Here is a 7,788-nt window from a genome sequence, read left to right on the forward strand (position 1 = left end):
AGCCGGTAGGCTATGAAACTGAGACGGATTATGTGGCACAGGATATACTGTCGCGCTTTCATACAACCAATGGCATAACGTTAAAAGTAACTGGCGACGGTGATTGCTTGTTCAACGCAGTGTCATTACTCTTGTTCGGGAATGAAACTAAATCCATAGAGCTGCGATACAAGACGGTGCTGCTGATGGTAAACGAGGAAAGCCATATACTGTCTCACAAAGACAGGGCAGGAATCAAAACCGTCTGTCCAGATTATGACGTTGACGTAGCAGAATGTACACGACTGCATGCTTTTTCATCGGCCTGGGCGGTAATGGCGTTAGCGAAGGTCATCAAGCGGCCAATACGTTCAATATACCCCGCAGTTAACGGTGAGAAATCATTGGTTTTACAACATTTAACGAAGAGGCAGATTAAAATCACATTACCATAATGTGGACGAGTGTGTCAAAACCAACGCTTGCTATGATCAACCATAAGAAAATGTGGATACCAAATCATTTTGCTGCCGTTGTTTTGAAGGTTTTACCGAATGGAGATGTGAATGAAACTGACACAGTATTCAGCTCACGCCTGAAAATAACACATCGACTACCTCAGTATATAAGCGGCAATTGGAACCAATACCAGAAGTTTTAACCTCAACGCCAAACGAAATGAATGATGAAGAGTGGCAAAATCCAAAACGACAACGTAGATCAAGTGAAGTCAGACTAATTTCTCATGTGAACTTAGAAAATAGATTTTCTAGTCTAGCAGATGAAGTTCAAAACGGAATGGACTGTGACGATATACTAAGAGAAGACAGTAACGCCATATGTATAGACGTATCTACATTACGAAATTCAGCAAATATGGACACATCATTGGCGTCGAAAGATCATTCATAAGAAGAAGACAGCCACCGATTGTCTACGTCTCTGAGTACAAGTTCATGCTATGACAATGAAACTGGCTGAGTGTCTGTAGGGGGTCCTCATCGATGTTCTCTCATACATGGGAAGTTCATGCCTACACATGTCCTACTTGGAATTTTAGAAGGAAGTGATAGTGCCTTGCCAGAGGTCCCAACAGGGGTAAAGGAAAACATATATTTCTTCATCAGAAATGAAGGAAATCAACGAAGTGGGAAAGCCGGATTAAAGCGAGAATACTGGGACGACTGTGGAGCTTGGGAGAAAAGTTCATCACCGGCAGCATACCCTCTTCCTGCTGATGGAAAGCTGATCAACCTGACAAAAAGAAACGGGCTGTTCTGTATAGAGAAATCTGGTCGCAAGTTTGAGATTCTAGAAACACAGCCAGCGTTGCAGGATTTGGTAGTAATTAACAGAAGCTACAGCAAACTCAAGGCGGACAAATTATATAAACGTCGGATTTCATGGGTAACAGACACGCCTGATGACTTTCAATATTTATCAGAAGATTTAATGATTGTAGAATATGTGGGCAAACTTCCAGGAAGAGGATACCATGGAAAGGTGAAAACAGTTGCTAATAAGCAGCCATACATCCGATCAAAACCGGCATTAAAGGAAAGGGCTAGATAAATGGTCAAACATCGATCTGCAAAAAAACGTTCACGACGAGTTGAACCAAGGAACAGATGTTCATGAAATGCCAAGAAACATAAAACAAATACAAAACTTGAACTACAACCAAGGCAGAAAACATAAAACAGCTGGAGAAGACGTTTATCTAAAGAACCTGGCAGATCACCTGATAAATATTGAAAGTAAAGTATACCAAGGTCATCCATTTATCCGCTCAGTAGTTCATTTGCACTCAGGACCATCAGTCATTTTATACACGGACGAACATCTTCAAGATATCGGACGGTTTTGCTGCAAGGAAAATGAAGGAACCATACTAGGAGTTGATAAAACATACAACTTAGGCCAACTGCACCTGACAACAACTGTCTTCAAGAACCTGTCAGTAGTCCGTACAGATACGGTAGAACCCCCAATCTTTCTTGGTCCATCATTTTGGCACAGGAAATCGGATTTTACAACCTTTAATGCGTTCTTTTCTCACATAGCCAGCCATTTAAGCGATTTAGAATTAAAAAGACTTGTGGTTGGAAGCGATGATGAACAAGCCCTTAGGAAAAGTATCCAGAGGTCATTTCCCGGAGCAACGCCATATACTATGTACTCGCCATCTGAAGAACAATGTAAAGGATTACTTGTGCCACAAAATTGGAGTAAGGGACAACGATAAAAACAAAATCATAGAATGTCTATTCGGGGAAGATGGATTGGTTGACTCAGATTCAACTGTTATATTCGATCACAGACTTGAAACAGTCCAACACCTTGTAAGTGAACAAGCAGCTGGTTTTCTTCCATATCTAAACGGCAGGATCGTCTCGCTTATCAAAAACCACGTTCATATTCCAAAGCGTGTCCGGAATATAGATTCAAATTGGACAAATAACAATGCGGAGTCAATGAATAACCTTTTGAAGATAGGAACAAACCATAAAGTCGAAGATATGACAGATCTTATTGATATAATCTATCGTATTGTACAGTCAATGTACAAAGATGTAGAAAAATCAATCGTCAGTATGGGTAACTATAAACTAACTCAGCCATACGAGCACCACAAAATGTCCGTTGACGCCTGGTGTCAGAAAACAGAACAGGGACGAAAAGGGATACTGGCTAAATTTTACAGGGACAAAATTGGGGTACAAAAACCATTACTTCGACCAACGGTCAATTGAGGGTTCCTGTTACACCCGGAGGTGGAAAGAAACCTCATCAGCGCAAGAGAATGGCAGCGGAAAGAGCTACGCCAAGAAAGTAGAAATGGTATTGCCGACATAGGACTGTTCACTTGGTCATGCACAAATAAGAATTACAATTAATTTTAATAAATACTTTAATATTAAAGAAATGAGATAAAAAATATTCGGATGCACATAGGATTGACTTAATTTTTAATTTCAGAACAACGTAAGACCTATACTTCTTGACACTTCTAGTAGGCTTCAATGAAATATTCTTCACAAAACTTATAAATAAAATAAATATTTCATTATCAATATTTTAAATACAATATGCTGCATTTTATTTAATGATTATAAAACACACACACACACACACACACACACACACACACACACACACACACACTTAGAAACATCTTTAAGCCGCTTTACGTCTCTTTACGTGTCCTTACGCGTCATTACGCGTCTTTGCGCCTCGTTACGCGTCTTTGCGCGTCTTTACGTAGTTAAGGCTGACCCATCACAATCAGTATGAAAAAGTCTGAACTTGTATTGCGTGCGAAAGGGGTTCAACAATCCGGATTAATAGATCGAAATGAAGTGCAGATAAACGCGGAAGTGAACTTTGAAAGAAGACAATGCGACAAACTTGTTACACCTATTGGTGAGAAATTGCCGCACCCAAAGACATTGATCTCGTGGACCAGTGATTTAATGAACATTCCCTACTTCAGTGATAGTGATATTTACAATTACTTTGTTCTTAAGATGAACACTAAGAAGCAGTTGAGGTCGAAGGTGTATTATGCAGACAGACATGTGCACAGTATCATGTACAGCAGCATTGATGAGAAGTGTGAGCATTGTTTTGTTAATGCAAGGGTATGCCATCATTGCCAAGTGCCACTACCAAAGACAATCCAGACCACAATGTTTGGCTCTGCCTGTCAAAAGTCACTGGCCAGGTCCATTCTACAGATTGTGATTGTACAGCTGAGTGAGTGTGATTGCATATGCAAGATATTCGGATTCTATTGAAATATGATGATGAAATACATTTCTGTATTATTAACGCTGAATTTGTTTAAATGATATAAGTGTAAGTAATTTAAACAGCTACAGTGGCCGGGCCAAGAGCCTACTGCTACGCCCAAACAAGACTGAATTAAACGTTGACAAATTTCCTTAGAAGTTTCAAATCTATGATTCTATGAGACTCATTAATTTCTATGAGACTCATTAATATTTTAGCAACTTAATTTGCTTACCTTTAACTGTGCCATCTAGGAGATGGGTGTGTTTGCTGATGCCCCCATTGTATTTTGTATGTAGTTTTGACTCTCAATTACAAATTTAAATTAATAATACATGATTAAAAATGACTGAAAACAACAACAACACAAGTTTCCAGGAGTGCTTTGAAGTTAAACTGATGTGACAAGTTCTTTATTTAATATATTTCAATTTCAGGAAGGGGGAAGCGTGCAATCACATCGGAATGATAATGTATGCCCTTTCGGACATTTCAACAAAGAAGAAAGATGGAACCATTGCTTCAACATCAAATAAATGTGTTTGGGACCAGTTTAACAATCCACGGAAAAGGAAATTAACGCCGAAAAAGTCAAGTGAATTAAAATTCAGAAAATTTAAAATGGACACAGAAGAGCCATCAAAATCAAAAAAGAAAATAGCTAAAGAACTCTTTAATATTTCATTCTCAGAAGAGAACTTCTGGAAAAAACTGTCGGCATGTAACTCATCTGCTGGCTGGCTTCTTAACTTTGTAAACAGTAAAGAAGAACTCCAAGAGGAACAAGTTCCTCATTTTTTGTCGATAGAATATCAATATAAAGACACAGTAAATCTGAAGAGTGACACTGTTGTAGAAAATTTGGCAAATGTGATGAAAGTACTTAAGCTCAGTAAGGCCCAAAGGCTAACCAGAGGTCAGGGGGGAAATCACAATTGGATAGTGGAAAGGAAGATGAGGTTAACTGCCTCAAACGTTGGAGAAGTAGTTTCTCTAAAATCAGATACTCCTCTTGAAGGGCCATTGAAGAGAATTATGTACCCTTCTAGTATTCAAAATAGGTACATGACATTGGAGACCAAACACGAGCCTGCAGCAAGGAGGAAATTCTGGCTTATTATGATGATGTAAAAGTGTCTGAATGTGGACTGTTAGTGAACGGTGACGTTCCATACCTAGGTGCCAGTCCAGACGGGATCGTGACTTACACAAATGATGGTAAAAGGGAAACTGGCGTATTAGAGATAAAGTGCCCAGCATCAGACAGATGGAGATCAATTTACCCTCAAGAATGTGCAAAAGATACGGAGTTCTTTTGTATTCTAGATCCAGAAAGTGGCTGCTGTACACTTAAGACTGGACACAAATATTACTTTCAAGTCCAGGGACAAATGGCACTGACTGGGAAACCATGGTGTGACTTTGTCGTATGGACTATTGGAGGTGTGTCAATAGAACGCATCCTGTTCGATGAAAACTGTTGGAAAAACATGCTTGTGAAGTTGAAAAAATTCTACGAGAATGAATTACTGGTACAAATTTTCTGCAGAAGAGTACAACGTGGATTGAAACTGCACTGAGAATGACATTAAATAAATGCTTGCTATCATTAAAGGATTAATGTGAAAGAACATACAGAAGAACTTGACCATATCAGTTTGCTTGTATGTTTATACTTTAAAATTGTGTTCTTTTACACCATATAATGTTTGTATAAATGGAGTGAACTCGCATATTATATTGCTTCCACATTAATTCACATCAGTCCCTTTAATAACAGCTTAAGATTAAGAGTACATTTAACATAAGTTTTATTTGAAATAAGTAACTAAAATCATTATATAAATTGGAATGTTTAAAGCTGCACTCTCACAGTTTGAATGTTTTGACCAGTTACCAGTTATATAAGACTGCTGACAAAAATTAGATCGCAGATTTTTATATTTAAGTTTAAAATTACAACTTTGTACATCCGATACCTTAATATATGGACAAACGGTTAAAGGCTATGAAACAAAATCAAAAATTGCAAATGGTTTATTGTACATTTATAATACACAAATGTGAAAATGAAAGTAACTTATCATATGCCTTCCGGTGGTTAATAGATATTTATCAGTGAAATACAAATGGTATTTTACTGTTTCAAACAGTGAAATATCATTTTGATACTTTTCATTGTTTTAAATTTTAGCTCTTAATTCCAAATGAAATGCCAACAAGTCTGGCTATGCCACTCATTAAATACAGTTTTTGATGCTCACTCGGTGAAATATATTATGATCTTACACTGAAACAGACAACAAAATATTGAATATAAGAAGCATAATACACAACATTTGGAAACTGTAATTGCAAATGACTGATTTGATCGTCTTACTTTTCTGAAATCATAATTTGATTACCTATTTAGAACCAATGGTGGCAACAGATTAGTCAGACTGACACATATTTTCCAAATTTTTGTAGCTTGTCCAGACATCGTTATAGGCATGGTGCCTTAAACAATACGAATGTTTTTGATGCGTTCCATTTGTCTCTCAACATGTATTCTCAAGTTTGCAATGTTCTTTGTTGCCTCAACTTCATGGGGCATAAACTGCCGTTTTTTTCTTCTTAAAGGGTGGTATAATCAGTTCAACAATTCTTGGTGTTGTTAAATCGGAGATTAAAAACCCTTTATCAGCCATGATGGCATCCCTTTCTTCGCACATACCAACTAGTCGAGATATTTTGGTTATTTGCTTATCACTTATACTCCCAGGATACAAGTCTGAAACAAAAGTCACAATTCCTGCTGGACTTATTCCTATTAGTGATTTCCAAGTCATGTGTGATTTGTAGTCACTATAAAGAAGTGATTTCAGCTATAATGAGCATGGCGTTTCTGTGCGAATCTCTGTGCAATTTTAATGACTCTACATTTTGGATACTTTTGTTGAAATCTCCTGGGCATAGTGTCATTAATGTTTTTTCGAGAAGGACATTCTACAAGGAAGCTGATGTGCAAGTCGAGGTAATCTAACTGCACTACATGTTCCCACCGACACGTTGAACCTTACAGCCAAATCTTCCAATATAAGTCCTAGTCTAGTCTCATTAGAACCATAAAGAACTCATCAATGCGTCTTAAGGACTTTGGTCTCCCAGTCTTTTTTTCTGATGCAATGCCACACTCAAGTTCATCAAAAAAGCACTTAAAAGTTCCAGAGTTTGGTATTCCAGTGAAAAATAACACTTTAAACACTGTGTGGATAGCGACACGCCTGTTTATACATAGACAATTGTTGTTGACTGAGTGTACACTAAGTTTGCGCATTGAGATATCGAATTGTTCTAAATGTTTATTAATGTTGATTGCAAGATATTTATAATTGTATGGTTTCACCTTATGTTGGGCCGATTGTTCAGAACTTTGTAAAGTTAAGGTGGTGTGGCGGATAGACATTAATCCCCAATGACTGGTCAATTTAAAAGGCTATCCTATGTAAATAAATGCAAATTTCCAAGTTTATTCAGATACCTCAGATTATAAGAAAATGAACATGTATGGTTGCCTTTCAGCAATTATATTTTGTCACAGCAGTGTAAATTCACTTTTTAGCTTTACTATGCTACACTTGTTAATCTATATTATAACTGAAAAATGTTATTATTTTATGATTTTCCATACATGAACACGATTTTTATAAATGTAAAATCCTGTTTATTTAAAATGGAATCTTTAAATCAATTGAATTCGTAATAAAACTGGTAGGATAGTCAAGATTTAATAGAACTACATTTAATTAAGACCTAAATTTCAAAAACAAATGTTTTGATGCAATTGCTAGATTAACTGAGAGGCGTAATGTATGTGGCCGTTTAATCTCTCTCAATGTGTTGTGCAGAAAACTTAACAAATATCATTCTGTTCATTGGAAAAAAATACTCTTCATTTTATAAATTTGAAAATTTCTAAGGGTTATCTGCAATAACGTTCAAGAATCTTAAATGTAAATCAGCATTGCCAAAGGG

This window comes from Mya arenaria, chromosome 17 (assembly GCF_026914265.1).
Source record: "Mya arenaria isolate MELC-2E11 chromosome 17, ASM2691426v1".
Taxonomy (NCBI): Eukaryota; Metazoa; Mollusca; class Bivalvia; order Myida; family Myidae; genus Mya; species Mya arenaria.